At 40.8% G+C, this 24,918-nt stretch overlaps 1 protein-coding gene and 1 long non-coding RNA gene across 3 annotated transcripts in view; one reads left to right on the top strand and one right to left on the bottom strand.

Annotated features, from left to right (window-relative positions):
• Positions 1–24,918, top strand: part of PRICKLE1 (prickle planar cell polarity protein 1) — a 112,952-nt gene that overhangs the window by 31,034 nt on the left and 57,000 nt on the right. The gene's annotated exons all lie outside the window — the stretch shown is intronic.
• Positions 1,919–18,378, bottom strand: LOC113893017. Its single transcript, XR_003511193.1, has 2 exons — positions 15,901–18,378; positions 1,919–2,168 (listed from the first exon to the last, which is right to left on the bottom strand). It is a non-coding gene; the product is annotated as an uncharacterized LOC113893017 (long non-coding RNA).

The raw sequence follows: 24,918 nt of genomic DNA, 5'->3' as shown, positions 1-24,918 counted from the left end.
TTATTAGTAGGAGGCATTTGAAGGATGTTGGTTTGATAAAGTATAACCTCTAAGCCACTTCCCTAACATGATCTTTCTAATATCTTCAAAAAGTGTCTGAGGCTTATCTGGTTCTAATCTTGTCTGGCAACGTGACAAATGCCTCAGGGAAGTGGGAAGGATATAACCTGTCTTCAGAGATTTATAGCATTTCAGGCATCACAGATCCTGGAAGACATTTTTTGTTCTTCTAAGGGGACAGGATTCTATTTAATATTGTTTTACTATTAACACAAGTTAGCAATATTATTACTGATTTTCGGAACTGCCAATGTTACATGTGTTTCTTGCATAAAGATGGTGCCTTTGACTTACCAAGATGAAGGGGTATTTTTTCCAGAATCAGATGCACATTCATTCTTGCCTGTCATTCCTTGTGAACAGTAGTGGCCTTGTCTGAAATGACTGTCCGGGGTTAGGGCTGCTGGCTTTAGCCAAGGTAAAGGGCAGATGTAACTAAATAACTGCCTAGTTCAAATAAAATATAGAAATGACAAATGCTTGCTTTTAATGGAAAATTGGATCAGTTATTGTCTCCCACACTTTCTGTCTCTGACATTTTTTCCCGCACTCTTCAACAAATAGTCTCAGATAATAGAAATGGTATTAAATAAGTTTAAATATTGAGTCAAAGACTAAGAATATCCAAATGTTGAATGAGATCCTGTTTTATCTATGGTATCTAAAATTTTACTTCTCTACTTTGTTTGAAGAACTTGTGCCTATTTATTTCTTTTCCAGAGTATATAGAACTATTGGTTAGCACACTAATTTTGCGAAGCAGTGTTTAGGGAGCATGGATACAGTTGTTTTACTTGCCAGTGTTTGGTGTTTGTAAGAATGCCTTCAGCACAGGTTCCAGACTGCACCTGGAATGTACTTCCCTTGCTGTGAAAATGGAGTAAAAATCTGTTTAATTATCACTCAAATCAGGTAGGGGCTTTCCTGGTGGCTCAGAGGTTAAAGCATCTGCTTGCAATGTAGGAGATCTGAGTTCGATCCCTGGGTGGGGAAGATCCCCTGGAGAAGGAAATGGCAACCCATGCCAGTATTCTTGCCTGGAGAATCCCTTGGATGGAGGAGCCTGGTTGGCTACAGTCCACAAGGTCGCAAAGAGTCGGACAGGACTGAGCGACTTCACTTTCACATTCAAATCAGGTAGAATCAATACTGGAGCCAAAGGCAGGTTGGTAGCCTGTATCTGAGGGAAGAGAGATCAAGATCTTTCCCTTCACATGGAAAATGTTAACTAGGTTTTATTTTGGTGCATTTTGATTAGGAAGGAGCATTTAAACATCTTGACATCAAAATAACTCTTCAGGTTAAAAGATCTCTGACAGCTAAATGGATTATGTAGGTTAATGTTATTTTCTAAAAGCCACCAGGAAGCAGAGTGGATGTTGAAATGAGAGATATTAGTGACAAAGAAGAAAAAGTGTTTTTTTTTGTAGGAGTTTCAGTGCATGTCTAGCACTTCACAGAGGCCTGAACTCATTGTCCTTTGATTTTCTTTCTTTTGTTTTTTTCAGACTCTACTGTGCACAATTTCTCAATTTTCTGTAGAAATGTACCCTCTACATTGCAACCTAATAGCTAGGACATCTCACAAATGGGGAGAAAAAAAAAAATGTATAAAATAAATCATGCAATTCAGTATGCCAGGTTAGGTATCAGATTAAAAAAAAAAAGAAATCCTGTCTATTTGGTAGCTATTTGACTGCTAAGAAAATTAACTATTTCAATATACTTGCACTGCCAGCAGAGTATTCTCCCTTCTCAGCATGGCATCCCTTGGCTGTGGTTCATACCATATCAACCATATACATCAACTCTGGCTCCTCTATGGGAAAATGAAGTTCTTTAAAAGAATATAAGGTCATAAAAGCCAAGAAATAGCACTTTATTACTTTCCATAAGAAGACTTTTAAAACAGAGTGTTTCTTTGTAGCTTAGTGACCCAAAGGCAACAATGATGCTCGTTCTGTGAGCCTGTGGTCCAGTTCCCACTCCCGGCTGGCATCTGCTGGCCCCAGGAGAGCTGCTGGGGACCCAGACAAGCCGAGTCCTGTTGGAGACTGTCACTGCATTTTCCACAACAGCATTGGAATTTTCCTAAGGCACTTTCACATCTGGAATTTTAAAGAAAGTTTGCCCTTCAATAAAATGGTAGTAAATCTTAGGAAACATTGTGCCTTTTTTGTTTTAATTAATCTGGCATTTCTCTCGTAAACCATTAACAAATTATTGGTTGTTCCCTCCCTTTTTCACGCTTAATGGTAATAATGGACAAAGAGAAGAATTATGAAATGATCTTTTGTATGTTACCTTTTTAATTTTTTTATTCATTTTAAAAAATTTTTTGCTGAGCTCTGCAGCATGTGGGATCCTAGTTCCCTGACCAGGAATCAAACCTGCATCCTCTGCATTGGAAGCATGGAGGCTTAACCACTGGACCACTGGGGAATTCCTTGTATGTTACTTTTGAATGAAAGTGGTAAAGAGATTTTGCAGAATATCTTTCCATTTCTTACATAAAAATATGTGTGCACTACAGTATAAATATTAGGGGCTTCCCTGGTGGCTCAACAGCGCAGGAGAAGTAGGTTTGATCCCAGGGTTGGGAAGATCTCCTGGAGGAGGAAATGGCCACCCACTCCAGTGTTCTTGCCTAGAGAATCCCATGGACAGAGGAACCTGGCAGGCTACAGTCCATGGGGTCGCAAAAGAGTCAGACACAACTTAGCAACTAAACAGCAACAAAAGTATAAACATTTTATTTATGTAAAACACCATTGCTTTATTATGGACATATAGCATTTGTCTGATTAAACAAGATTGAAACATAACTTGTAATGAGTAGCTTGTGTGTGACTTGCCTTTATCCAGTCTTCAGAGACACTGTGTTACTTGGAAGCTTGATTTGGAGACTGTCATCACTATAGTATGCCAGTTACTAAGCATGTGAAGTGTCTCTCTAAAAGCCAATTTTAATGATTCCAGCCTGCTATTAGAATAGTTTAATCAAATTCTGAAAGTGACAGTTTCTTATTTTAAAATGTCAAAGCTGTTCACTTTTTGATTGAAAAAAATCGTGATGGTTTTGGAATAAGTAATTTAGTGTGTAAGAGGAGCCTTTTTTATATGGGGAGAAAAACTTTGCATGGTTACATAAAACAGTCATGAAACCTAGAATTCTGACTTGCTAGTTTTTATAAAAACAAAATGACTCCCACAGAAAGCTCAGAATTGTAATACTCAAGTATTATACAAATTGTGTGTCATAGATGATATTAGGAGGGATCTAGCCCTTCTAGTTCCTAAATGGGTAGTCTATCCCTTCTCCAAGGGATCTTCCCAACCCAGGGATCGAACCCAGGTCTCCCACATTGCAGGTGGACTCTTTACCACTGAGCCACAAGGGAATCCCAAGAATACTGAAGTGGGTAGCCTATCCCTTCTCCAGGGGATCTCCCTGACCCAGGACTCGAACTGGGGCCTCCTGCATTGCAGGCAGATTCTTTACCAACTGAGCTATGATTGAGCTATGATGGAAGCCCCTTCCAGTTCCTAAAGCATCTTTTAAACAAACATCAACATCTTTAAAAATAGAGCATTTGAGGGATCCCCTGGTGGTCCAGTAGGAGTCGGCACATTCACTGCTGTCTGGGTTCATCCCTCGTCAGGGAACTAAGATCCTGAAAGCTGTTCAGCATGGGAAAAAAAAAAAGCATTTGCAGAAAGGAAGAGAGGGTGGTATGTGAATAGGTGATATAAAATCTGGAGTCCGTTTGCCATTTTGAATATTGATTTAACCTCCCCCCCATTTTTAGCGGGGGCAGGAACTTGCAAACTCTAGCTCCTCTCCTACTCTGATGTAACAAAAGACCTAAACTACATGAGTTTGCAAGTTTAGTTAGACTCTGAAACACATTTTCCAGGACAAATTATGTGACCTGTCACAGCTGGCTTGCTTCCTTCATTTGTCCCTTTCTTCATCCATTTAACAAACAGCAGCTGCATTGCTCCTCAGCCCCGGCGCTGTCCTGGGCCAGCTCACAGAAGGTTAAAGCAGAATGAATATGTGTTGAATAAACTGACTTTATTTATAGAACATTCACTGTTGTCTTGTACTCTTCCCAAGGCTTAGCTCTGTGCAGCTCGGACAAGATTTTCTGTGTCTGTTTAGCACCCAGCAGTCACCACTCTGGGAAATATTAGTGCACTATTCTTGGTCTGTGTCCTGTACTGGGCTGTCAGCCCTTTGGGGATAGTGTCTCCTTCTAGCCTGGGGGTCTGGCACGTTGTAGGTGTTCTGAAATATTTGTTGAAAAAATTTCTGTGTTATCCATTTAAATCCTTTGAAACCCATAATGCAGTTGTGTGTAGATATTAAGAAGTTAAGATTGCCTGTATAGACTTCTTGCCTAATTGTAGAAGTCATTTGTCCAATCATTTATGCTAAGTCACTTCAGTCGTGTCTGACTCTGTGCGACCCCATAAACGGCAGCCCACCAGGCTCCCCCGTCCCTGGGATTCTCCAGGCAAGAACACTGGAGTGGGTTGCCATTGCCTTCTCCATTGTGTGAAAGTGAAAAGGGAAAGTGAAGTCGCTCAGTCGTGTCCGACTCTTAGCGACCCCATGGATTGCAGCCTAACAGGCTCCTCCGTCCATAGGATTTTCCAGGCAAGAGTACTGGAGTGGGGTGCCATTGCCTTCTCCGGTCCAATCATTTAATAAAGGTTTATTGAGGTCCTACTTTGTGCCAGACTTTATCTCTGAATCAGGATCCAGATGGGAGAACTCAGACCTGAGCCACACTGTGCTTGTCTGAATCTGGGCTGCCGCACTTACTAGCTGGATGATCTCAGGCCATTTAACCTCTTCTGAAAGTGGGGATAATAATAGTCCCTCCACTAAAAGGTTGTTGTAAGGATTAAATTAATTGCTTTGTATCCAATGCTTAGATCCTGTGTGGGTAGTTATTACTGTTAGTGGTTATTAGAAAGACCAAAGACGAGTATGTTGTGAGATGAAGTTGGACAGGTCAGAGGACCAGGTTTCCCAGTTTGGGGCTTCATTCTCCTCCCTGGGAAGCCATCAAAACCTTTAAAGCTGGGGAAGGGTGGTAATGAAGTCTATCTGTAGTTTCTGCCTCTGCCAAGGCCAGAGAACCTCCTTCAGTGAATTCAACAAGCACTTGCTTAAGGCACCATTGTAAGTAGCCACTTGAATATAATCAATAGGGCTTTATGTCTGAACCACAGAAAAGAATACTGATTGTATCCAGGAACCAAGTGGGGTGGTAAGTGTTTGCTTACCTTCCAAGTGGAATTAAGAGATACATAATATTACAGACTTACCTTCAGGCTATTTGTAAAGAAAATCAAATTTGGTGATTAAATGCTAAAAGGTGTAATTCCTTTTACTTCCTGGGCTCCCAAGAACAATGAAAGGTTTATATGCACTAGGAATAAGAGTGAGATTGTTGCTAATTGTGAGTAACCAAGTAACAGAGAAAGAAAATACTGTATAGATATTTCTATTATTCTAGAAAAATTCTAGAGGGATGGTTTTAAAAAGCTGTTCTTTAATAAGTAAGCTTTATTTCCTCTTATTAAAATATTTGGACTGTATTATAACTTACATATATCCATTTGTCATATTTAAAAATGTGTTAAACCATTAAAAAAAACCATAAGAAAAATTTCAACCCTGAGCTCTTAAGTCATTTGAAACTTAAAAATACATTGGAAATAATTATATTTAGAAAATAATTATATGTATGTAGTACTGTCACTGGAGAAGGCGATGGCACCCCACTCCAGTCCTCTTGCCTGGAAAATCCCATGGACGGAGGAGCCTGGTAGGCTGCAGTCCATGGGGTCGCTGAGGGTCAGACACAAGTGAGCGACTTCACTCTCACTTTTCACTTTCATGCATTGGAGAAGGAAATGGCAACCCATTCCAGTGTTCTTGCCTGGAGAATCGGGGATGGGGGAGCCTGGTGGGCTGCCGTCTATATGGGGTCGCACAGAGTCGGACACGACTGAAGCGACTTAGCAGCAGCAGTATGGTGCATGCATGCTAAGTCACTTTAGTCATGTCTGACTCTTGCGACCCCATGGACTGTAGTCTGCCAGACTCCTTTGTCCATGGGATTCTCCAGGCAAGAATATTAGAGTGGGGCTTGGGGAAGGTGTTACCTTCTCTGTGGATCAGAAAAAGCAGAGGCCAAACCTGGGATAATCTTTGTTGTTAAAGCTGATGGAAATGTCTAACACTCTGTGTATTTATGTGTCATGATATCTGGCCTCTCCCTGCCCACCTCCTTCACAGAACCCGTCTCCTCCCAGCCTGGCGCACCTGACCAGTGAGGTGTGTTTTTTGCCGTCTGTTTTTCTTTCTGCAAGACATAGCTAGGAAAGTGAACGATAAGAGGAGAAAAGTTCTCAGGGAATTGACGTGTGTTGCTATGGTGAGGTCCTTTGCTGTGAATAAAGAGGCTCTTTGGGGCAAAAAAAAAAAAAAGAATACTAGAGTGGGTTGCCATGGCCTCCAGGGGATCTTCCCAACTCAGGGATCAAACCCATGTCTCTTATTTCTCCTGTATTGGCAGGCAGGTTCTGTACCATTAGCGCCACCTGGGAACCCCATCTAGTATGGTGAAAGTGAAGTCGCTCGGTCGTGTCCGACTCTTTGCCACCCCATGGACACCAGGCTCCTCCGTCCATGGGATTTTCTAGGCAAGAGTACTGGAGTGGGTTGCCTTTTCCTTTTCCAGGGAACTTCCCGACTCAGGGATCGAACCCAGGTCTCCTGCATTGTAGACAGACGCTTTACCATCTGAGCCACCAGGGAAGTCTATCAGGTTCAAGTTCCCTTCATGAACTCTTTCCCTAAGGCACTGAACAATTATGGGTATTAATATGAAAGTTCCTCTAGTCTGAGTCACATAGAATGGAGAATGGACCTAGACCTTCCCTGGGTTAAAAAAAGTCTAGGTCCATTCAGACTAGAGGAACTTTCATATTAATACCCATAATTGTTCAGTGCCTTAGGGAAAGAGTTCATAAAGGGAGCTTGAACCTGAGTTTTAAGGGAAAAATTCCTTGTTTTAAAATCTCCACCCTGAATAGAAGTTGGATTTGTTGGCATTAATAAATGCATTCCTCCTCTTCTCTTCTTCTTCTCTTGGGTCTTGAACTTAAAACTTCCCCTTTTTAATAGGTACTCGCCTCACCTTGTGTGATGCTTTTTCTGTCTTACAGGTTTCTAGTCCCTCTGTTGAACAACTTGTGAACTGTTAATATGTCTAAAAGGGAAATATGTCATCCACCACCTTTGGAATGTCCTAGTCAAGACTCCTTTTTAATAGATAATTAGGGAAATAAATTTCCATAGTTTTCTTAGAAAAAGTGTCTTTATTCAGCCACAATTCTGGTCATTTTTTACTGTTTAATTCTAAAAGTTTCCATTTAAAAATTGAGTTCTTTCTACTTTTTTGCTCATTTGTATCTTCTAATTTCTTTATGGTAAGAATGATAGCTACTGAGGTAATGAGCGCTTAATACATACAAGGCTTACATGCATTATCTCTTTTAACCTTTACAATAGTAAGTAAAATGAATTCGGTTCTAGGACCCATTGTAGTATCAACTTGTTTAATGTTTACATAACTTGATGAGTATTTTTATTATCATTTTTCAAAGGAGGAAACTGAAGCAAACATTCATGGGATTTGCCCCAGGTCCCCTAGGGTAAGTGGCAGAGCCAGGCTTAAACCCAGGTGGTCCAACTGTGTAGCCCATTCTCTTTAACATATGTGGGAAGATACCTTTCCTTCTGTCCCATTCAGATTGCCTGATCTTCTCTCTGCTTCACCGATGAAGCTAGAGCTGACAGAGGTTAAGTAACCTGCTCAAGGTGACAAAGCTGGTAGATGACAGCGTGAGGAGGCACTCTGATTCTTCTGATTCTAGAGCCTGTGTACCTTTCAATAGCATAATGCAATGGACATACTTGTTTGAAAATTTTTTAAAAAGAAACCGAAGGTGGCATACAAACACTCATATTCTAGAATACCACTTCCCTCTTTGCCAGAAGACTTGTGTTTGCTCAACTTTAAAACCGGGGTGCACATTTCTGAGAGAATGGCTGCTCACAGTACTGCTCACAGTTACCCAAGCCCAACTCTTAATTTCCTCCCTGGCTGGGTTCCTTTTCAAGAGAAAAGAAAGGATGCCTTCTTCCTGGCAACGGTGCCCCCTGGCAGTGGTGATCCCTCAGGAATATTCATGATTCCTGAGTCTCCCTTCTAGTTTCTACTATGAGGCTGGCCATAATAATAAGAATGAAAATAACAAGGATAACTCACATTTATGGAGCACTTTCTCTGTTCCAGGCCCCGGACTAAACACTTCTACACATTGTCTTATTTGATTTTCACAGCCCTCTATGGTAGACACTATTACTTTTTCCATTTTACAGAAATAGCTATAATGACATTAAGTACCTTTCTAATACAGGTAGTGAATGGTTAATAGAGATTTCAATCAGTATCTCTCACATTTTGCAAAACCCATCTTCTTACCCTCTCTGTTCTTCTGTAGGTTAAGGTCCATAGTGATTACTATTTAAATGGGCTTCCCTGGTGGCTCAGCCATAAAGAACCCGCCTGCCAATGCAAGAGACATGAGTTCAGTCCTTGGGTCAGGAACATTCCCTGGAGAAGGGAGTGGCAACTCACTCCAATATTCTTGCTGGGAAATCCCATGGCCAGAGGATCCTGGCAGGCTACATTCACAGGGTTACAAAGAGTTGGACACGACTGAGTGACTGAACAACAATAACTACATTGTTATTGTAGTTCTACAAGTTCAACATTGTAGAAGCAAAGTGGGAGTTTTGGTGGGCTGGGGTGGTGAGGATCAGCTGCTTCTTACCAACTCGCTTTAAAAATTCAAATGCTTCATAACAGTGGTTTAAAACTGGATGGCCTCTGCTTATGAAATTATTAGTAACTGGACTCCAGCATCATACTCATACAAAAGCAGACAGTCAGCTGGCTTCTTTTCGGAAGGGAGGATGTCCAAATAAACATCTCCTCCTCCCTCGGGCCACACACGCAGAGAAGAAAGAGGCTGGAAGCTGTTGGCCCAACGTGTGTCCTCTCCCTGCTTTATTTATTTGCTACCATACAGAGATGGCACCCTTATTCTTCACAGGTGGATCAATATTTACAGCCATTCAGAGGACTCTACCCATTCTGTAGGCTGCCGTGTAACAAAAGTTGCCTGTTTTTCTTCACATCTGCTAGCAGGACTGTAGTTAGAATTAGCAGGAGCTTTGAGAGATGGCCAGTTCAAAGGCATTTTGTTTGGAGCACTCCCAGCCATTTTTCTATTTGCTGGGAGAGGAAAGTATCCCCCGCGGCATACAGGTATGAGACCCAGAGCCGGATATGTGGCTCAGAGTGGGCATTTATTTCTCATCTCTATTTTTTCTCATGATCGCCTCAACTTTCTGGTGTGTGATAGCAGCCATCTGTACAATAATGCTTATTTAACCTACTGTAAGTTTGAAATTGAAGGTCGCATAGGTGTATATTAATGAGGGCGGTGCTGATAAATAAAAATTTTTTAATTAATGAATGAGATTGGCTTTAATTATTGAAAAGAAATATGTATGTCTAGCAGGCTTCCTCAGTAAGACTCTCTTATGCTGACTGTGGCACATTTTTCCTCAAATAATTGCAGAGCTCAGCTTTATCATTAAGCAGATGGTTTCTGTTAATTCCCAGGGAAAGTAAATGATTGCAATTAACCAAATATTCAAAACTTGAGGATTTTAGAGTTCAGTCCTGTGACCTCTGGCATAAGTCTGTGTGTCACCCTTTCCTTCAGGGAATGCAGACAATTTTATAACATCTCCCATTTTATAGGGAGGCTTGGAAAGTAATTTTGAGAGTTCTCAAAGCTAAGGTGATGCTAAATCTCTATTGACTGGCTGGTTCTAAATTTTTGTGGTATTCTTTTTGATCTATTTTTGTTGTTTTGGTAGTGGAGAAAGGGTTGAAAATATTCTAAATAAATTTGAGTATTGGAGGGGAGGAAAAGAGTTCCCAAACTCTGTAAATTCAGGTGGTACCGCAGAAGTCATTTCTTTTAAATTAATGCTTCTTTGCTTCCTTGCCCTGTTGTACAACATGTGAGAGGCTATTTCATTGGCTTGGTAGTTTCAAAAGAAAGATAAAACTGATACAAAGAATATTCCCATGCAAGCCCACCCCCCCCCCCCCACTCAGTTAAGTTGAGTAATGTTTGCAGTAAATTTCAGTAAATTGCAGTAAATCAAACTTGTTGATTTTAACCATATAATATCAGTTCTTCTCTTTCATTTAAAATTTAGTCATTTGCTTAACAAAGTTTTGTTTGGGTGGGCTGCTGTGTACAAGATGCTAGGGCTGGCAGGAAAAAGGCTTTTGATCAATTTCAAGGAGCTTACAGAGCAAGTATGAAGATACTGTGAAATATCATTGTCCTAGCAGATACATGGATAGGGAGCACTTCAGCATGTGGGCAGGTGTCAGGAAACAGAGCAGAGAAAGGACTTGAGCCAAGGCTAGAAGGTTGAATAGAAATGTTCCAAGTTGTCAGCATAGTGGGAGGGAAGGGTGTGTGCAACTCAGGGAGGCCCCAGAGCAGAATGGATTCTGGGCTCTCCAGTAATTAGATGTTGCCAGGATGCAAATTTCAAGGGACGTGTTGGAAGCTCAGGTCAGACTGGTTGGCTGGGGCCAGATAATGATGCCCTTTTTCTGCCTTGCTAAAGAAGAGTTGAGATTTTTATCCTACAGCTGATACTCTTGGTGGCAGCAGTCTAGAGAACGGACAGATTAGATGAGCTGAGACCAGACTGGGGAGATGGTGACCCATCCGTTACAGAGTCTGGGAAGAGACAGAAGTCCATGAGGAGGTTCAGGTTTCTGGTCCACAGCACTGTTGGGAGAAAGTGTGCCCATCCTAGGAGAGAGGAACTGTGAAAGGAGAAGGGAAAGGGTGCCTTGAGCCCCCAAGAGGAGATGGTGGAGAGGGCATTTCATGGTCCCAGTGCACAAAGGAGACTTTGAGACTCTGTAGACTCATGAAACTATGATAAGCTTAACCACACTAGATACTTTAACCCCTTGTGTTTCTTACACTCTTCATTTTGTGTTCTCATGAAGCCCAATTTAGTGCGGATGCTGCTGTGGCCTGTTGGATGTATGTTCTTACCCTGACCCAACTTCAGGAGGACCACCTGATGCAACTGGGGCCTGCAAACCCTGGGGGATGAGGAACGCTGACCTGGGTACCAATTGTTGCCTAACATTACTCCTCATACCTTTATTCTAACTTTCAATGGGGAAAGGCGACCTTATCTACAAAGTTATAAGTGGTTCAAGTTCCCTCACTTCTTCTCACTCCAAATCATGGAACTTTCTGAGACTGGTTTGCAGCTTTATCATTAGTTTAAATTGTAGGTGGGGGTTGGACAGGACAGCACATTCTTTCTGTCTGAAATAACAACCTTCATCTTCCATGCCTCCTCTCTGAATAAGGACCTTTAAGGACCAGCTCGAATTCCCTTTCCTCCCTCTTTGACTGCGCCTCCTGAAAGGGCTTCAGTCCTTGCTCCTTGGAATTTATGATTTGGACCCCTTAGTCACCATTCAGCTTATATGGTCTTGTGTACTTAGTTATTTGGTGTGCTTGGCTGTCGTGTGCTTCTTGATGGACTGTCTTTGGGGCAGCACCCTGGATTGTGCTCTCTTTGTTTCTTATATATTATGCTTGATGCTTGCAAATTATTGGCTGGAGAAGACTCCTGAGAATCCCTTTACTGCAAGATCAAACCAGTCAATCCTAAAGGAAATCAATCCTGAGTATTAAACGGAAAGACTGATGCTGAAGCTCCAATACTTTGACCACCTGATGCAAAGAGATGACTCATTGGAAAAGACCCTGATTCTGGGAAAGATTGAAGGCGAAAGAAGGAGGCAGCAGAGGATGAGATGGTTAGATAGCATCACCAACTTAGTGGACATGAATTTGAGCAAACTCTGGGAGACAGTTGAGGACAGAGGAGCCTGGTGTGCTGTAGTCCATAGGGTTGCAAAGAGTCAGACACAACTTAGTGACTGAACAATAACAATATTATGCTTATGCTTAGAAACCACCATACATATGTTTGTGTTAATATATACAAAATATTTTTTCTACTACATGTACTATGAAAATTTACTTTCATATTCTTCTCTCATGAATTAAAACTGTCAGTTATAAACAAAGTTGCCTTCTTTAGGTACATAATACTGTTAATCTGAGAACCTTGAAGGTAGGTTTATCTAGTTCCCAGTTTTTAATCTAAAGTGTCCTAATAATGGTAGCTCATGCAGTTTATCCCATTTGGTTTTGAAAAGTAACGTTGTGAAGTAGGTGTATTATTTTCTCCATTTGACAGACGGGGAAACTGGGCCTTAGAGAAGATAGGCAACCTGTCCCGAGACACACACGTTGAAGAGACAAAACTCCACCTGCAGATCCTGGGGTTCTGTCCATTGCACTGTGCTACTGACTCTTGTGTGTGTTATGTTACATAACTGCCCAAGTACTTCCTGGATATCTGTCATTAGACTTGGTTAGAAATGGTTAAAACTGACTCCCAGTCCCTTGCTCTTTTGCCCACCATGCAGCACTTCCTGTTATAAGCACTTGCTAGGAAGATGCTTCAGATGGAGTTTTGAAAGTAGCTCTTTCTAAGACCTTCCCAGTCTAAGATTTAATGTTGTAAAAGCTAGACATATAAGGGAAGTAATATTACAGGGGGTAGACATTATTGCAGCTACAGAAAATGAAATCTTCTCCAAATTGCTCCTGTTAATAATAATACATGAATATTTGACACCCGCAGCTAGTTACAGAAAAACAACTCAGGGAATATTTTGTGAGAACTGTTAACAAGTAGTCAAAATGGCTGGTTTTAATTTATTTCTTTCTTTTCCCTTCTTGCAAAATAGTTGAAATGCAGTAAAAGTGAATGGTCCGTAGACACACAACAACAGAACACAGAGAGTTCTTGGCAAATTCACAAAGCTACGTAATTCAGCCAGTAAATTTAAGGGTTTTATTTCATTGTTATAAAATCTGATGCTCATTGAAGTCAGCTTGAGAAACTCTCCTAGAGTACTAAATGGAAGATTTACCACTTTAAAGGGTTCCAGGTGAAGAAGAATATTTAATTAAGAAGAATATTTAATTGTTTCATCAATTTGCCTCAGATATTCCTGAAAGCTGGACAATACAAAGAGGCAGCAGCAAGTCAGGTGGAAACTTCCTTCCATTGTATGAATCTGTTTTCATTTAACTTATATTAATGTCCACTCACTACACCCATTTTGTCTCTGTATAACATAATTTTGCCTGTGATTGATTACCCGTTCACTTCAAAATTATGCGTACTGTGATTTAATTAACTTTAGCCTTAAGCAACATGTTTGGAGACATATTAATGAGGTGGGAGTCTTTTCAGAATATTCATAACTTAGACCTTTTTTTTTTCCGGCTTAGCATCAAACTGTAAATTCTGTGAGGCAAAGGGCTGAGTTCTGAGTCCACATGACTCCAGAGAAGGTCTCTCATATATTTTCAAGAGTGTTTGCTCATCATTGTTCAGAAAAGATTACTTTCTCACATATGAAGTAAGAAAGAGATTATTTTCTCTACTGCCAATTAAGAATATCTAGAAAAAAAAAATGTTTGGGGTCCAGAGATTATTTTTTACTGAGTCCTTTGAATTAGTTTCATGATGACCTCCTTTAAAATTATTTTAATGGTTAAATTTTAATATTTTCTAAGAACATACTAAAAGAGATATAGATAAACAACTTGATGTATGTGATTTGGGGAGATTAGGTATTTCTCCTACATTCTGTTCAATGCATACTTGCTATGAGAGACTGCAGACTGCATCCTGACTTTATGCTGGATATCTGTAATTCATCCAATGACATGCAACAGTATTTTTAAGGCCCACTTACCATGTGCTAGTTGCTATCAAAATTCAGTGTAGCAGCCCTAGGAGTTCATGTTTACTTCTCTTCCAGAGCTTGAAATAGGAAAAGCAGCTAATCCTCACCTTATGTAAGAAGTAGTCAGAGATAATGACTACAATTTTTAAATTAAGTGTAACAGTTCTACATATTATATAGAAATACAGAGATCAAAAGTAGTAAAAGAAATAACTGCAAGAGTTAAAAGTGGATGACTCTGTTGGCCAAGGGTAGCCAAACGACTACTGTTGCTGTTGTAAGCCGTTTAGCACTATTTTGCTTTTAAAAAAAATCTGTGTGTGTATATACATATATATATATATATATTTATATATATAAAATGTCGATAAAAAACATTTTCAGAATGATAACAAATTTTACCTGATGGTTAGCATTGTGCTTAGAGTTTTGGGTGGTGATTGAATTTTGTCTGTATCCTGATGGAATCTCCTGTCCTGCAGAGGGTGAAGCCCACCATCTTCACTTGGCAGGTAGAGAAAAAGGCCTGCATCTGGGGTTGGTTCATCAATGTAACTGAGTAATGGGAGTGGGGAAGATCTGGCCTCACCAGATTCCCAACTCAAAAACTGAATGTTGCCAGGGGAATTTTAATTAGTAAAACATGATAGATTTATAGCATAAAAAATAGCTACAAAAATTGAGAAGTTATTGAGGAATATACTATACATATAGACACAGTACCAAAAAATTACATATACTAACCATCACTAAAAACAAAACAAAACCCACTTTTATAATGGAGAAATCTGGTGCTCACCAACTTAACTAAGTAATCACTCTGAAATTCAGTAACAGGGGGCAAGCTGATGTTTTTTGATGTGAAACAATATGAAGCACACACCACCACCAGTGAAATCTTCTTTCCAAGGATAATTAACCCGAATCCAAGCAAACCTAACACAGGTTACAGGAAATTGAGGGGCTGACAGAATATGTTAAAAGACAATATAAGCAAACAACCAAATCCAGAATGTGGTCCTTTTACAAGACAGCAGCTGTGATGCTTTAAAAAGCCAGTGTGATTTTAAAAAATAGTAAGGACACTGCTGCTGCTGCTGCTGCTAAGTCGCTTCAGTTGTGTCCGACTCTGTGCGGCCCCATAGACAGCAGCCCACCAGGCCCCCCATCCCTGGGATTCTCCAGGCAAGAACACTGGAGTGGGTTGCCGTTTCCTTCTCCAATGCATGAAAGTGAAAAGGGAAAGTGAAGTCGCTCAGTCGTGTCCGACTCTTAGCGACCCCGTGGACTGCAGCCCACCAGGCTCCTCCGTCCATGGGATTTTCCAGGCAAGAGTACTGGAGTGGGGTGCCATCACCTTCTCCGAGTAAGGACACTATTATTGGCTAAAAAGACTAAAGGAACCTAGTGATCAAAAGGAATGTACCACTTTGATTGGATCCTGGTCAGGTGGAGAAAAAGCTGCTTTTAAAACGTTTTAGGGACTTCCCTGGCAGTCCAGTGGTTAGACCTTGGCGCTTTCAGTGTCATGGCCTGGGTTTAATCCCTGGTCAGAGAATTGACATCCCACAAGCTATGCAGCTCAGCCAAAAAAAAAAAAAAATCCCTCCCGCCCTCACCAAAAAAAAAAAAAAAAAAAAGCAAAAGCATTTAAAAAACAAATTAAAATTTTTGAATAGGGATTAAATACTTGATGATATTGTGAAAAATTATGTTCATAAAAACCTGAGTTTTATTGCCTTACTTACTTTGACAATATAGAAAATAAAACCAAAGGCCACAGGAACCATACCTTGGTGAAGTCTAGCACTTCAAAGCTGAGTTCTCAGTGATCTTTCTCCACCACTCTTTTCTCTCTGCCCATGAATGACATGGATGGAGTTCTCACCTCTGCCATGTTGCTGATTTTCCTGGGCACGCCATCTTCCCTTCAGAGCTTTGTTTCTTGATAAGATAAAACAATTGTACAGCCTCATGAGGACTGTGGTCCAGCGCATTCTGTTGTGACCTTGTGGGTGGGACAGTGCTCTGTGCGCGTGCAGTGTCAGCCTGTTTCTCTTCCTCGCTCCACCCCCACCCCCACACACCCCTTGTGACCGGAGGGAGCCTGGATTCTGTTGCTGGTGAGTACTGTCATAGACATCTTAAGTGGGAATGTCTCCACCGCTGTCCCTTCAGAGGAAGGTCAGCCTACTGCAGAGACTGTACACATCAGGCTCCTTCTCCTGGACTGTGCCGATACATAAGCCCTTTGGGCCGATGGGAGCTTCAGCCTGGGTGATTGTTACTGGCACCATTGTCTCTTGTTCCTAATGAAGAGAACGGTTCTTGTTCTTCCTTAGTCAGTTCTGCGCTTAGTAAGAGAACAGAGGAGTTGGCATGGTTTTTGTGTAGATAACAATCAAACTAGATAATGAAGGACCAAAACAGTCTTCTTTATGAAGTGAGTAAGTCAGATTTTCCTCCTATGCAATATAAATTACATATTCAGTTGTCTACTTCTTTGTTCTGAGCTACTTGGACCTCCCTTCAGTAACCCCATGACTGAAAGTTTCCTTCTGGAAAAGTGTATCTAATGTTACTGATTCAATATTATATTTCTTGAGATTGTATTTCAGTGTCTTTGAGTCATTTTATTTCTAAATGGGGGCTGTCGAGCATTTCCAGGTGAGCAGATAACATACTTGTTTTTCAAAAACAAATCCCCAAATATCTCTTTTATTTTTCTCATAAATAGATATTTTTATGTTTTAAAGGAAGATTTCTAAATACAAACACAAAGTAAGGGGCCTTAAAGGAGCTTGATGAAAGTAAAGGAAACTATTTCATGGCCACTGAGCTATGATAAATCCTTTTCAAATCTAATACAAATAATTGACATTCATTTAAAGCATACTTTGTGCTAAATGCTTAGTTACTATGTCAAGTGACACATGATCAGTATTGCATTAAATGCTCCCAACAATCTTGTTCTTATTCCCATTTTACAGATGAAGAAACTGAGTCTTAGAGTGATAGCTAGTTTTCGTAAGGCTCACACGATGCGGAGGCTGAGTGGACAGTCTGTGTGCAGCCAGTGACTCCAGACTCGGGCTCTGAGCCATCATACTGTTGCCATCTTCCTGTCAGAGCGGTCTACTGTCCTGGGAGAGAAAAATGCTCATTTATGCACCCTCTCCAAAGTGAAGTGGAGTTTGAGGAATCTTAGAACAAACCTTTATTGGCTTAGGTTGTGTCGAGTAAATACATTTATTGATTTAACTCTTGAAACATTTCCATCTTTTAATGTGTCCAAGAAGGTCTTAAACAAAACCAGGGAGGTTTATGACATACGATGTAATTCCTTATTAACTTGACGAGGTGGGATGGTTTTATGTTGTGCTCATTGTAGTTGATTTTCTTACCCCAGCTCTGCCAACTGGAAGAGATATCAAATATTCTTCTCTAGGACATTGGATTGTAATTAAAGGGCTCTTCTGTTCCACTGCTTCTTTTACTTTCTCTGAAGTCCAAAATCAAAACCAGAACTCTAGCATACTTGACATTTCTTTCAGTCTTGTGCATTAATAAAACTTTTTTTTTCTTATTGTTTTGTAAGGAATACATTTAGAAAGGCACAAAGGACTCTTATTTCTTTAAAAGCATAATGTATAAATATGTGACTTTCAGATGCAAAAGTGACTGATCTCTTAAACCTAATGCAAAGTTCTTAATAACTGACTACATACATTAATCACTGAAATTTCTAGGAAAATGGAAATTGCTGATGGAAGACTATGATAAGGATTATAGAGGTGCCTGCTCATACCAAGACAGCTGTCAGCTGTCCCATTAAGAAAGGGTGCGCTCTGTTTCCAGGGCAGGAAATAAGACCACAGTAATATAAAGATACAGATAAAAATTTCTGATTGTATTATTTTTGGAAACATTTTAGTCATTTTCTAATGATAGAATTTGAATATTCAAATAGTTGTACTCTCAGGAGACTAGCATCCATTCAAGCTATCAAAATACCTTATTTTTTTCTTAACTATTTAAATATTATTTTAAGTATGTATCCTTTAGTAAAATTCACAATTTATTTTAAAACCATAAAGTACAACTAATTGCCATGTGTTTTCTTGAAGTTGACATAGTACAGCTACCAGTATCTCACTTTTGAGAAATCAGAGAGAATGAATGGTTAGGTCAAAGCTCTGGTGTCTTATAACAAGAAAAGGAGGGAATTCCCTGGTCATCCAGTGGTTAGGACTCCATTCTCTCACTGCCGAAGGCCAGATTCAATTCCTGGTCAGGGCATTAAGATTTCACAAGCTGCATGGTGTGGCTTTAAAAAAAAGGTGGGGGGCGGGGGGAAGGTGAAAAACTCTTTTAAGTGTAGCATTGCAGTGCATACTCAAATCACAAATGGGTTGCCATTTCCTACTCCAGGCATCTTCCCAACCCAGGGATTGAACCTGTGTCTCTTAAGTCCCCTGCACTGGACACTTTACCATAGACTTTACCACTAGCGCCCCCTGGAAGCCCCATCACAGTCCAGTCAGTTCAGTCACTCAGTCATGTCTGACTGTGTGGCCCCATGGACAGCAGCACGCCAGGCTTCCGTGTCCATCACCGACGAGCCTGCTCAAACTCGTGTCCATCGAGTTGGTGATGCCGTAACAGTAAACACTATAAATTTGTTGTATGAGTGAATCAGTGTGATGGTTAAATGTCTTCTCAAATTACCAAATTGGTATCAAGTCCATTTACTTGGTCCATGTTGCTGGGTCTTGTTTCCTTTGTTCTTTGGTGCATTTATTCAAGAATAGTCTCCCCTCAGGCCCTATGTAACATAAAACAGATAATTCAGGGGACATATTTGTGTTGAGTGAGGTGCTTTGATTTAGTAACACCCAAGTGGGATATTTATGTTGAGATTTTATAAATATAGGAGTGGTGTGTATATAACGAATATGTATACAAGAATGGAGAAGGACCAAAATAGCTCTTTAGGTGAACTATATGTAGTTTTACTAAACAGTTAATTTAAGAGCGTTCATCCCCAATAAGTATGAGTTAAATCCATGATTTGGGGCATGAAACTTAATGAGTCTTCGTAGCAAATGGGATGGAAAACCTACACACCTGCACTTCACGTTGGGGAGAGGCCCCTTTTGAAGGCTGGAGACACCGGAACGTGGGAAACCAGATGCCAGGAGCGCTGGGTTAGTTCTTGGGCCCTGGATCCTGTGTTCAGGAGGGCAGTCCACGTCCAGCCTCACTGAGGAGGGAGCCAGATGTGAAACTGATCAAGGAAATATAGCAATTGGTCAGAGCAGAGATGAGCTAGGCTGGTAAGTTCAATTCAGTTCAGCTGCTCAGTCATGTCTGACTCTGTGACCCCACAGACTGCAGCACTCCAGGCTTGCCTGTCCATCACCAAGTCCCGGAGTTTACCCAACTCATGTCCATCGAGTCGGTGATGCCATCCAACCATCTCATCCTCTGTCATCCCCTTCTTCTCTTGCCTTCAGTCTTTCCCAGCATCAGGGTCTTTTCCAGTAAGTCAGTTCTTTGCATCAGGTGGCCAAAGTATTGGAGCTTCAGCTTCAGCATCAGTCCTTCCAATGAATATTCAGGACTGATTTCCGACTGGTTTGACCTCCTTGTAGTACAAGGGACTCTCAAGAGTCTTCTCCAACACCACAGTTCAAAGCATCAGTTCCTCGGCACTTAGCTTTCTTTGTGGTCCAACTCTCACATCCATACATGACTATGGAAAAAGCCATAGCTTTGACTAGAATGACCTTTGTCGGCAAAGTAATGTCTCTGCTTTTTAATATGCTATCTAGATTGGTCATAACTTTTCATCCAAAGAGCAAGCATCTTTTAATTTCATGGATTCAGTCACCATCTGCAGTGACTTTGGAGCCCAAGAAAATAAAGTCTGTCACTGTTTCCATTGTTTCCCCATCTATTTCCCATGAAGTGATGGGACTAGATGCCATGATCTTAGCTTTTTGAATGTTGAGTTTTAAGTCAGCTTTTTCACTCTCCTCTTCACTTTCATCAAGAGGCTCTTTAGTTCCTTTACCCTTTCTTCCATAAAGGTGGTGTCATCTGCATATCTGAGGTTATTGATATTTCTCCTGGCAATTTTGATTCCAGCTTGTGCTTCATCCAGCCTGGCATTTTGCATAATGTACTCTGAATTTAAATAAGCAGGTTGACAATATAGAGCCTTGACGTACTCCTTTCCCAATTTGGAACCAGTCCGTTGTTCCATGTCCAGTTCTAACTAGATGTGTTTCTTGACCTACAAACAGTTTCTCAGGAGGCAGGTAAGGTGGTCTGGTATTCCCATCTCTTTAAGAATTTTTCACAGTTTTTTGTCAAACTGTACTCAATAAATCAGAAGTAGATGTTTTTCTGGAATTCTCTTGCTTTTTCTATGATCCAGCAGATGTTGACAATTTGATATCTGGTTCCTCTGCCTTTTCTAAATCCAGCTTGAACATTTGGAAGTTCTCGGTTCATGTACTATTGAAGCCTAGCTTGGAGAATTTTGAGCATGACTTTGCTAGTGAAAGGTTGTTGTTGAATCACACGAAGACACTGGGATTCTTGGCCCCGAGAGGAGAAGAATTCAATCCGGGGCCAGAGACAAAGCTTGATCGCTCAGAGCTTTTGTGTAATAAAGTTTTATTAAAGTATAAAGGAGATAGAGAAAGCTTCTGACATAGGCATCAGAAGGGGGCAGAAAGAGTACCCACTTGCTAGTGTTAGCAATGAAGTTATATACTCTCCAATGAATCCAAAGAATGTCTGGAGGTTGTAAAGACTTCACCAGACCTACTCCCATAATTTACATTTTAAGATAACAGAATTAGCCAGAAGGTTTAATCCAGTGACTGTCCTCAGGCAGGATACATCCTTGTAAAGACCAGGTCTACTCCCATAATTTATATTTTAAGATTACAGAATTAGCCAGGTTTAATCCAGAGACTATCCTCAGGCAGGATACATTATTGTTATATAATCCTAAGGAATGTAGAGAAGAAAAAAAAAAAGTTTGTCCTTTCTTCCTCCTTGAGAATTCCGGACCCCTCTCTCCTTGGGGACCCCTAGACTCCTTATCAACCTGCCTAGGAAATGACTCTCTCACTAGCGTGTGAGATGAGTGCAATTGTGCGGTAGTTTGAATATTCTTTTGCATTGCCTTTCTTTGGGATTGGAATGAAAACTGACCTTTTCTAGTCCTGTGGCCACTGCTGAGTTTTCCAAATTGCTGGCATATTGAGTGCAGCACTTTCACAGCATCATCTTTTAGGTTGGTAAAGGCCAGGAAAATTTTGCAGGGCTCTGTCGCTTGTAGCAGCTGGAGGCATTTTTCACCTTGGCTCTTTGTGGTGAGTGCCACCCACCACCAACATTCTTTTCTCAATTCCTAGTTTGATATCTTTCTTTAGCATCTTTATTTCTGGAAACAGACCAGAGTCCACTTAGATTCCCACAGCTCTGATTCTGTGCCTTTCTGCCCATAGCTGCTACTCCTCCCGATGCTGGTCTCTTATCGTCCAGGTCTCCCTGTCTTTTGGCCTCTGCACATTTGAACCTTTCATTATATAGTTCAGTGGAAGATGTTTATGTCTAGACCGAGACTCTTTTTAATCAGGTACTGCTTTTACTCACTGTGTTCAGTTTGTAGGTAAATTATGATGTGGATATGCTAACCTGTGCTTCCTTCCTTTGCCCTCTGGAGTAGCTGTGAATGCGAAGGCAGAAAGGTACTGTGTCTTGGTAATCAGCATATTCCTGCACCCAGCACCAAGTCTGGTGCACCTCAAGCAGCCCATAACTCTTTATTGACTGCTGACTCTCTTCACCTACATCTCAAAGTTGTGCTTTCCACTTTGTTGGCTGCCTGCTGCCAGGAAGGAGGGGCAGTTTTCCTCCAGCCATCTGAATGTCTCAGTTTTCTCAGTGGTCATGTAATGACCACTCTCTTGCCATTATGGCTAATATTGACCTTATTCTGGCCCTCATTTCTCTCCAGTCTCTTTAGACTCTGATCCATACTAGGTCTTTGTTGGTTGAAAAATCCAGCTCAAAATAGCTTCTCTGAGAAAGAGAACTTGTTGGTTCATTCAGCTAGAAAGTCTAGGAGTAAATCTGCAGTCTTGCTTGTTTCTAGTTTGTTTGAACACTTGTGCTCAGTGGTTCCTAAGGACTCCACTTCTTCATCTCTTGGCATATTTTTCTCCTTACTGGGTTCATTCCCATACAGTATCATCCAATATGGAAGCAGTATGCACACCAACAACTGTAACTTTACATCTTTCTCATTTAGAAAAGTCCCAGATGGAGCTTATATGCCATCAGTCATATACCATCTCTAAGCCAGAAGCTGGCCAAGGAAATGAAATATTCCAGTTGCCAAGGTGTGAAAGGGTCTTATGCTCGGTCCGAAACTCCAGTACTTTGGCCACCTCATGCAAAGAGTTGACTCATTGGAAAAGACTCTGATGCTGGGAGGGATTGGGGGCAGGAAGAAAAGGGGACAACAGAGGATGAGATGGCCGGATGGCATCACCGACTTGATGGACGTGAGTTTGAGTGAACTCTGGGAAATGGTGATGGACAGGGAGGCCTGGCGTGCTGCGATTCATGGGGTTGCAAAGAGTCAGACACGACTGAGCAACTGAACTGAACTGAACTGAAAGCCAGGAGTAGTGTCTGTCCTACCAAAACCACTGTAGACTGAGGGGAGGGGAGGGAGAGCTTCCTAAAGAAAATAGTTTTTATAAGAAAAATTCTTTGGAAGGAATGATCCTAAAGCTGAAACTCCAGTACTTTGGCCACCTCATGCAAAGAGTTGACTCATTGGAAAAGAGACTGATGCTGGGAGGGATTGGGGGCAGGAGGAGAAGGGGACGACAGAGGATGAGATGGCTGGATGGCATCACTGACTCGATGGACGTGAGTCTGGGTGAACTCCAGAAGTTGGTGATGGACAGGGAGGCCTGGCATGCTGCGATTCATGGGGTTGCAAAGAGTCGGACCCGACTGAGCGACTGATCTGATCTGATGTCTCAGGAAGACAAAACCTGTAGGTATCTACCATAGTGTGCTGTATATACTTTTCTTTGTCCTTCCTCCATGGTTTAGACGTGAGTGAATTTGGTCTTTTGTGTCCATAAGATAGTTTTATCCTTCTAGGAACAGAAATCTGTTTCTTTTTTTTTTTTTTTTTTCCAGTATACTCTTTGAAAATACTGTGCCTTTGCCCGTAACTCTGGGGGCAGTGGACATCCGGGTACAAAACATGGAAGGAGAGGCAGTTCATCAAAGAGGGTGCTGTGTCCACAGACCCTGCTCTGGGCTTTATAAGTCATGTCACTTCATACAGGTTTAACCTCTCAAGTGCTTAATTGTCCACACCTCACAGGACTGCTGTGAGGAGTCAGTCCCTGATTGTATGCAGAGCTCTTAGCATGGACCTGGCTCATCAAAAATGCTTAATACATTTTATTGCTAATAATCCATTGCTATTTATCTATCAATAATAATCATGACCATGCTGACACACTGTTACTGGCCCCTCTGCTAGCCTCCCATGAGTTAGGGAAGGGAAGCTTCCCTAACCCTAACCCTAACCCTGCCAACTTTGGATTCCTGAATTCACCTGATCCCCCATCCACCAGGGGCCAGGATAGGCACAGCTGCAGGAAGGCACTTCTTCCCACTTTCTCTCTCTCATCCATCAGATCTCAGAATCAATGAATTTGTCCTTCATCATTGGAGAGGCCTTTCTTGACCACCACCCCTTCCTGCTCCAATCCCCAATTATTATTTTCTTTCATAGCACTCTCTTCCTTTATTTTTCTTACCACCATTTTAAATTATTTTTTTATTTTTATGTTTTTGTGTATTTCTTCTAACTGATGTAAGCCCCACTTTAGACAGTAAGTAGGAGCTCAATAAATATTTCTCAGTAAAATAGATTAATGTCAGATGTTTTCTGGAGCTACTTAAGGGTCATAGGAATTTTGTTGAGGATACAATGAGGAATACCAGAGAGCTAGACAGTATGGAGCTAGTGATGGGGAATATTGAGAGAGATGGTTGAAAAGGAATCATAGGCTGGTTTGTCATAAGACCCTTTTGTGGGGAGTCAGGGGTACAGTGATGAAGAGGGTCAGCAGAAAAAGCTGTCTGCTCCATGAAGGTGGATGCCAAGCATGCGACATTCATTTCAGTTTAGTCTCACTTTTTCAAAGTGGATTTTGTCTGTATTTAGCATCTTTATCAATTTTATATATTCTCTCTCTTTCTTTTTGTGGTGTGATTTGGAGGTACGAGGAGGTGCTGGTCACACTGTCTATATACTGTACAATCCCCTGAGTACTTTGAATGGAAACTTTATAAGTAATGGCTATTTATGATTGTTATCTAGACTTAACAAATGGTTATTTAATAGACAATGAAATAATTCACTCACAGTTATTATAATGTAATTACACATACCACATTTAAGGGGCAAATGTTAGAGTTCATGTTCAAAATATAAGTCCTATTTGTAATGTGAATTATTCTCTATGGACAATAAAATTTGTATTCACTAGTATGAAATACTAAACAAAGGCAAACACAGTTACTTTTCAGGGATCAAATTCTTAGAAATAATTGAATGTCTAAGGTCATCACAGATCTAATCAGTGCTAATTGGAGCATATTAACAGAATCATTTATTTAACTTCAAAACAATACAGGTTTATTTTCAAACATTTAGAAAATACAGAAAAGAAAAATGAAATAAAACATCTAT

The sequence above is a fragment of the Bos indicus x Bos taurus genome, chromosome 5 (genome assembly GCF_003369695.1).
Source record: "Bos indicus x Bos taurus breed Angus x Brahman F1 hybrid chromosome 5, Bos_hybrid_MaternalHap_v2.0, whole genome shotgun sequence".
Lineage (NCBI taxonomy): Eukaryota > Metazoa > Chordata > Mammalia > Artiodactyla > Bovidae > Bos > Bos indicus x Bos taurus.
The sequence above is the reverse complement of the archived record's forward strand: the minus strand, read 5'-3'. Positions and strand labels throughout refer to the sequence as shown.